Source organism: Aptenodytes forsteri, unplaced genomic scaffold (genome assembly GCF_000699145.1).
Source record: "Aptenodytes forsteri isolate BGI_AS27 unplaced genomic scaffold, ASM69914v1 Scaffold120, whole genome shotgun sequence".
NCBI classification, from domain to species: Eukaryota; Metazoa; Chordata; class Aves; order Sphenisciformes; family Spheniscidae; genus Aptenodytes; species Aptenodytes forsteri.
In genome coordinates this window covers 2,803,038-2,809,905 of record NW_008795938.1, presented here as the reverse complement: position 1 = coordinate 2,809,905, position 6,868 = coordinate 2,803,038, and positions in this window count along the sequence as shown.

The following is a 6,868-nucleotide window of genomic DNA, read 5'->3' as shown; positions in this document are numbered from 1 at the left end:
CCCCGCACCCGCCCAGGCAGAGGTTCCCCCCGGCTTGTGGCGAAAGTCCTCGAAGCACGCGGGTGTTCAACGCGTTTTCCGCCGCAGCGGCAAGGGCCGGTGGGGGCCTCGCCCCGCCTGAGGTGCCCGGAGTGCGGGCGGGAGCCCAAAGTCCCTCAGGGCCCGACCGGGGCCTGAGGGACCCCCGCAGCCAGAGCCCGGCTTCCAGGTTGTCTCCCCCGGGCGCTGGGGCCGTTCCTATATTTTAACAGTGTGCTGCCACGTTGGGGTTACTTCTGAATGTCCTCCCTTTGTAGGGAAAGTTTCTAATTGCCTTGGCACCTATATTTTTAAGTGCGTGCCATGTACTCTCCCCCAAGGATCCCCTCACATGGCCTTTGCCAAAGTTACTGCCCGGCCGCCGCTCCCCAGGTACCATAGGCAGGGGGCCCGGGGACAGCTTCGGTGCCGTCCTGCCCGTGAGGCCTGGGCTGAGTTCCTTGTCCGCTTTGATAGCCCTCTGCTTAAAATTGACTGTACCATGTGTTTCTTGGATAGTTTCATGGCAATCTATGCTTAAGGACGCTCGTTCCTCGGCTCAAACTTTCCCAAAGGCGAATGGCTGTCGCAATTCAGCTGCCTTTACTGCAAGAACTGTGAACCTCAAACTCCGGAGAACGAAAATGCAAGAAAGTGTTAAAACTCCAAGGATTTCTAAATCAGATAGAAATGTGGCTTCTCCCAGGCTTGAGACACAATAACTCTGGAAACAGAACATATTTATAAAAGAGTGATATTTGATTTATGAGTCATAATGTGCTCTCTTCTAGCCAAGGGAATGACACATGTGTGCCAAAGAGGATGAATTTGTGAAATATTTGATATCCAACAACACTTGCCAAGAGAAGATTTGTTTGTTGCTGGGTATTTATTTTAATACAGCCGTCTATATAATCTGCATATGAATAACGTTATCTCGCTTGTTACAGCGACAAGTTTGCTGGTGTGCTTGCCAATAGGATTCTCTGAATAGTCTAGTCACACAGTGGGCGCTAGACTGTCCTGTGACATTGAATATTGTAGCCTGCTTAGCTCTTTATCAGTACTTCCCTGAAATTAAGTTAAAGCTAAATGTGACCTGAAATTGATACAATGTCTATAATACTTAACATTTTAGAAACACAACAATTGTTGCATAGAACAAGCTACACAACTCGCCATGAATATTTTAAAATAATTAAATTGGAGAATAAGGAAGTACTTAAGTAAATGGAATAAAAAAGAAAAGGACTGTAAAATGAGCCCAACAGGCTAGGAGCGTTGGAAAGAAGGGGTGAAAGTTCAAGGGATGGGCGTATGTTTACAAAGTACTGGTTTAACAAACTTCTCGAAGGCAATCAGAAAAACAGCCTTTCTGTGAGAGGCATATAACCGTTTGCTTCAGTTTCCAGTCACCTTTTTGGGTAGGTGTTCACTGTGTCTGATGTGAGGCAACTATTTTTTCATGCAGGATTCCATCTTGGTTTCTTCTTTGGCAGGAAAAGTTAATTCCCATTGCCTGTAATTCTCTCCAAGCGCAAGATGTTTTTCCTTCTGCCCTTTCCTGACACTACAGAGTTTCTCATTCTGGACTAACTCTCTCAACCTGTTACTCCTGCCTGTTTTCTTCCCTGTTATCTCTTCTCCAGACAGCATCACATGAGAGAAAGAAAAAAAATCAGGAAATGATGGAGAAATAAAAGCTTTAGGAATGTGGGTGTTTTGTTTTGTTTTAATTTTTTTTTTAAATGACCAAAAATTGTAGATGCAAAAGTCATACAGAACGGAGAGAGAGAACTGTGGGAATCTGATCTGAAATATCTATAATTCCCTGGGCTTTGTGCCAGCGTGCACATACACAGAAGAAATGATTCACTGGGTGTAGTGTCAGAAAATACCCTGGGGGACAGTGGGGTTCCTGCTTAAGGGATGCTGTGCCTGCAGCTGACAGTCACGTACAGTTACAATGTGAAGCAACGGCACAAGTAGAAAGCACTTTCCTGCTGTGAGGACATACTGAGGCCAGCTATTTAAGTGAACAGAATTTATGGCACTGTGTCTTCCCAGTACAGACCTGATTTAGAAGAGCATTTGTGGGCTATTAAAGTAAGATCCCTATCTATTAAACTATTCAGTGACTCACAAAGAATTGTAAAAATCTAGTGATAAGGAATTAATTAGTGGTTTCCTGTTCTGAAAGAGACATAACCTGAGGTTTTGGAGACTTGTGAATGTAAGGGCATTTTTTTTGATAACACAACTTCAGTTATGAAAAGAAAACAAATACAATAGCACAACAGTTGTGTTCTTGTGACAGCAAAGATATTGCAGTTCAGTAACTGCAACTCAACGCAGAAAAGCCTGTATAGTTATTGAAAGGAGGTCAGAAAAAACCAAGATACACGATCGAGAGACACAATCAAGCCTGGACTGACAATCCAGGCACAACCAATATCTGGGTTCTTTTAAATTTAAGTAGACCTCTAGAACAGAGGTAAAAGAATTGTGTGCATAGGAATTTATATGTTTGTGCAAACATGCAGAGAGACAGAAAAGCAGAGGTTATGAGCAGTGAGGAACTGCAGCATAAATTATATGATTTGACATTGAGAGGTTGCTACAGAATGAAGCCCAGCTGAAGGCAGTCAGGAAATTTTGCTTCTCTGAGAATGAGATTCTCCTGCCCAAAGTTTAAAGATCTAAAAGGCATCTAACACACACTTGCTTGTCTGCTCCTCCCATCAGTAGGGAGAGACGATACCTCTGCAGGATAACGCATCCCTTTCTGTCGCATACAAGGTGAAACACTGTCCAGCCCTGACTATCTATTAACTATACAGGCGGCTTAACAGTTTGCTTGGACTAAAAATGTTCAGATGAATCACACGTGATGTGGTGGGCCATGTTAAAGGTACCGAGTATTAGCAGAGAGATGAACGGAAAGAGAATGACTCTGAATCCCAAAGACTCTGTGGAGTTTGCTGGGTAATTATTGTGCATCTGTTGATTTTTTTTTTTTCTGAGACAGATTTGGATGGAAGTTTGTGAGTACTTTTTTTTTTTTATCTTACTCCCTCTTTTGCATTTAGAGATGCAGCTTCGTAACACAGCTAACTATTGGTAATTGAATCAGAGACACTGTTGGATCTCTCAACAGCCATTTCAATTATAGTCTTTAAAGATTTTTGGAATTTCGTAAGTTACTCATGCAAAAAATATTTGCTGACATTCCACTTATGGTATGTCTGTGGGCAGATTCAAGTAACAGAATAAAGCAAACCCTAAAATAGTGATTCTATTACATGAAATTTTTTGGGATGCTCACATTCAGATTCCTGGTCAGTGTTCAAACATGGATTGTTATTTGTAATTGGTGAGCTAATTCAAAAAATGATAATTTCGTGTGTGGACTGTGTGAATTTAAAAGCTCATGTGGTCTTACTACCCGTATTAACAGTTTTAAAGCATGTTTCTGGAGCAAAAGGTCACTTTGAAATTAACTTCTTATGAAAATTAGTGCCAGGAAAATATGTTCTCAGTGATCTACCTAGAAAGCAAATAAGGAGAGGACGTGAACATGATTAAAGTAATTTTTTAAATTAAAATTTTTATCTGTATTCAAATAATACTTTCTGGAGAACATATCTGTGGTCCATGAAGCATACCAAAGATGTTTTCCTCTGGGTGTGATGACTGTGTTACCCAACTGAGGTTTTGTGATGAAAATTTATAAACATTTCTTTCCACACTTGTAAGAAAAGAATTGCCAGGAAAATCTTCCCATGGTGGATACACACGAAGTCACACCAAACCTTCACTCTCAGGATGGAGAAAGTAGAGTTGTAAAATCCAGTTCAAAATGTAACTGTTAACAGTTACTGTCTGAGTATAGCCAAAAGCATGAGATTGTAGCCCTGAGCTCATAAAAAGCCAAGGGAAGACCATATGGGTTCCAGAAACTAGAAATGAGAAAATAAACAAATACGAATTTCCTTTTTTTGCTATTTCTCTTTCCTTCTCCTGCTCCAAAAATTTGTTTTAATGAGAAGAAAATGCCATAAAAAAAAATTACTCATAAAACAGAATTCTATGGCACGAATGCAACATTTAAGAATAATACAGAGCCCATCTAAGTAACACATATTAATAACTCTTTTTAATGAAATCTGTTCAAGAGCTTTACTATTACTACTCTTTTCTTCAGTATGTTGAATAGAAAAAGGTAAAAAATTCCTTTACTGCTACAAAAATGCCCTGAGAATAGTCACATGTTTCTGTATTTAAAATAGTGATACATTCAATATTTCAAAAATCTGCTTTAAGCTACAAAAATGGCTTTCATATTGAAAACAGAACCCCATCTCCCTTGCCAAAACATTTCAGAACAGCGTATAGCTGACTCAGTCACTGTTGTAATCATAAGCCATCCTTCGTTTGTGTACGAGGTCTGTAAAGGATGTGAAAACTTATAGGGATCCTTTGGGGTAAATTGTAGGAAAATTATCATTTTCAGCAAATGTTTATTCAGCATATTTATCTGAAATATTTTTAAAGGCTATTTGAGAAATACTTGCAGGGACATTTTAATCTCTGGTACGGTATAGTCGAAATCAGTGGGCAGTTTCTGTTGGTGGTCTGAACTGGTGCAAGCTTTTTAAGTTTACTGTACAGATTGACGCTATCTGAAGGCAAACTAGCAGCCTTAGCCCCGTGAATTATTTTAGCATAGTACTATATAAACCCCAGAAAGGCTCTTACAAAACTGTACAGGATCTTTTTGAGATTTCCAAAGTAAACAAATCAGCCATTATTTCCCCATTATCACCGGAATACTTCCTGAAAGCCTATGCCCATCAAGTTTATTACAGTTTTCAAAAAGATTGAGTCAATAACACCAATTATACTGACACTTTGATAAAGAGAAGACTCCAGAAAGTTATATATTAACAACAAGCCTTTGGCAGCATTGGTGGAATAAATAAGGAACAAACAGAAGACAGTATTTTCCAAAATAATAATGCTTAGGTGATGTATTTGATGAATTTTGCAATACTCTTTCAAAACAGCTGATGGATTTTTTAACATTTTTCCAGCTATGGAAATGTTCTGATGGTGTGAGAAATAAATTATTCAGTGAATATTTCTTTTATTATTCATCAAGGTGTAGCAAGTTCCCTTACCTGCCTCTAAAACTTCTTCTCTGAGGTGAAGAATGACGAAAGAAAAAGAAAACCACCCAAGACTGAGAAGGAATTTGTCTGGTGGTCAGAATATGAGAAAAAAACCTGGACAAGCGTTTCACATTTGCAGCCCTGAGTTCAAAATCCACTACCAGTGTTCCCGTGAGGTACCTCAGTTCACTTTCTGTTTCTTTCTCTGGGTGGCTAACAAAAAAAGCAATATATCTTCAGGCATGATTTCCCTCCCCTTCCTGAATCTTTATTACTGTTCAGCCTCTGCAGTATATCAACAAGATGTGCCGAGCAGGGAAATATTCCAAAGGTAGAAGAAATTATTTCATGCAAGACACAGTTTCTGCAATTTTTCCAGTGAAATACTTAAAATAGGGCATGGAGGTAGCAATGTGATCAGAATGGGGCAGAATTCAATCTGGAAAAAATCCACTTCTGCACTGTCCATCCCACTAATGATTTACCAAATGAACATGTCATAGTCTCTGCATGGCTCAATTACAGATGATTTTTTTCCTTGTGAGCTAATAGTGGGAGGACTAAGAGGAGGGGAAAAATTGAACAAGAATTTGCTTATTTCAAATATTTTACTAACCTTCATTTTGGATAAGTGCTGACACTAGGACTAAGGCAGTCAGCGCTGCTGAGGGCTGGGGGACACGTCACCTCCTGTGCCGTTTGCAGAGCCTCTACAGTGGTGCGGCGCTGGTTAAAACTCAGCATTTTCACTTTGCTTGTTTATATGGTTGTTGCACTACTGGTGTTGAAGGATCCTTGGCTTTCTCTCCCACCTGCACTGTTTTACAGTCGGCTGTGCAACACTGATGGGGCTGATGGGGTTGTTAGGTTTCACGGCAAGGATGGTTTACTTTCGGTGGGAGAATTTGAGAAACTGTTGCTATTCAGCAGGCTAAGGGATGCAACTTAATGCCCTACTATTGAAAATATCACCCTAATGCAACTCCAGGCAGTGATTAAGAGGTATGGAAGCCTAGAAAAAACCCATGATTTGCAGAAGGTGGGGAAGAAATGTCAGGACTCCATTTTTCAAGGCTGCAGTCAGCCTTTTGAAGGCCCATTATTTCAATTTTTTTGTTTAATTCATTTCATTTTGTTTTCATTCTAGTACCAATGTACTTAGTGTAGCAAGTAATCTGGAGGCTAAGACTTCCCAGAGCATTGCTAATTCCAGTAAGTTGTACCCTCATTATATGCAACACAAATGATGTATAAAAATCCCTAATTACTGTTGTTCCCCTTTAGCACTCCCACGATCTGGCTGATCCTTTTCCAGGGTCACTGTAGATATAAGCCAGAGTGATAAGCGGACCGCTGGCAACAAATGGCACACACGGCGATGTCTTTGCAAGAATTTCAATAATCAGTTTAAAGACTGTGGAAAAATAATTGAATTGTTAAATCTTTCCTTAATCTCCCCCAGAGGGCTGATTTACAGTGCTTTATTCAGGTATATTTAGAATCTGTTTCATTTTCAAAACGTGCACTTATTTTGATTTATTTAAAAGCAGAATGGGAGAAGGAGGAAAAGAGCAGAAGAAAAGCCTCGGTTCCTATTCCCATCCGTTGCTTTCTCTTTCTGCTGCAAACTTGGTGGCAAAGCGAGTTTCGGGCGCCGGGCACGGCAGGGATGGGGCCGG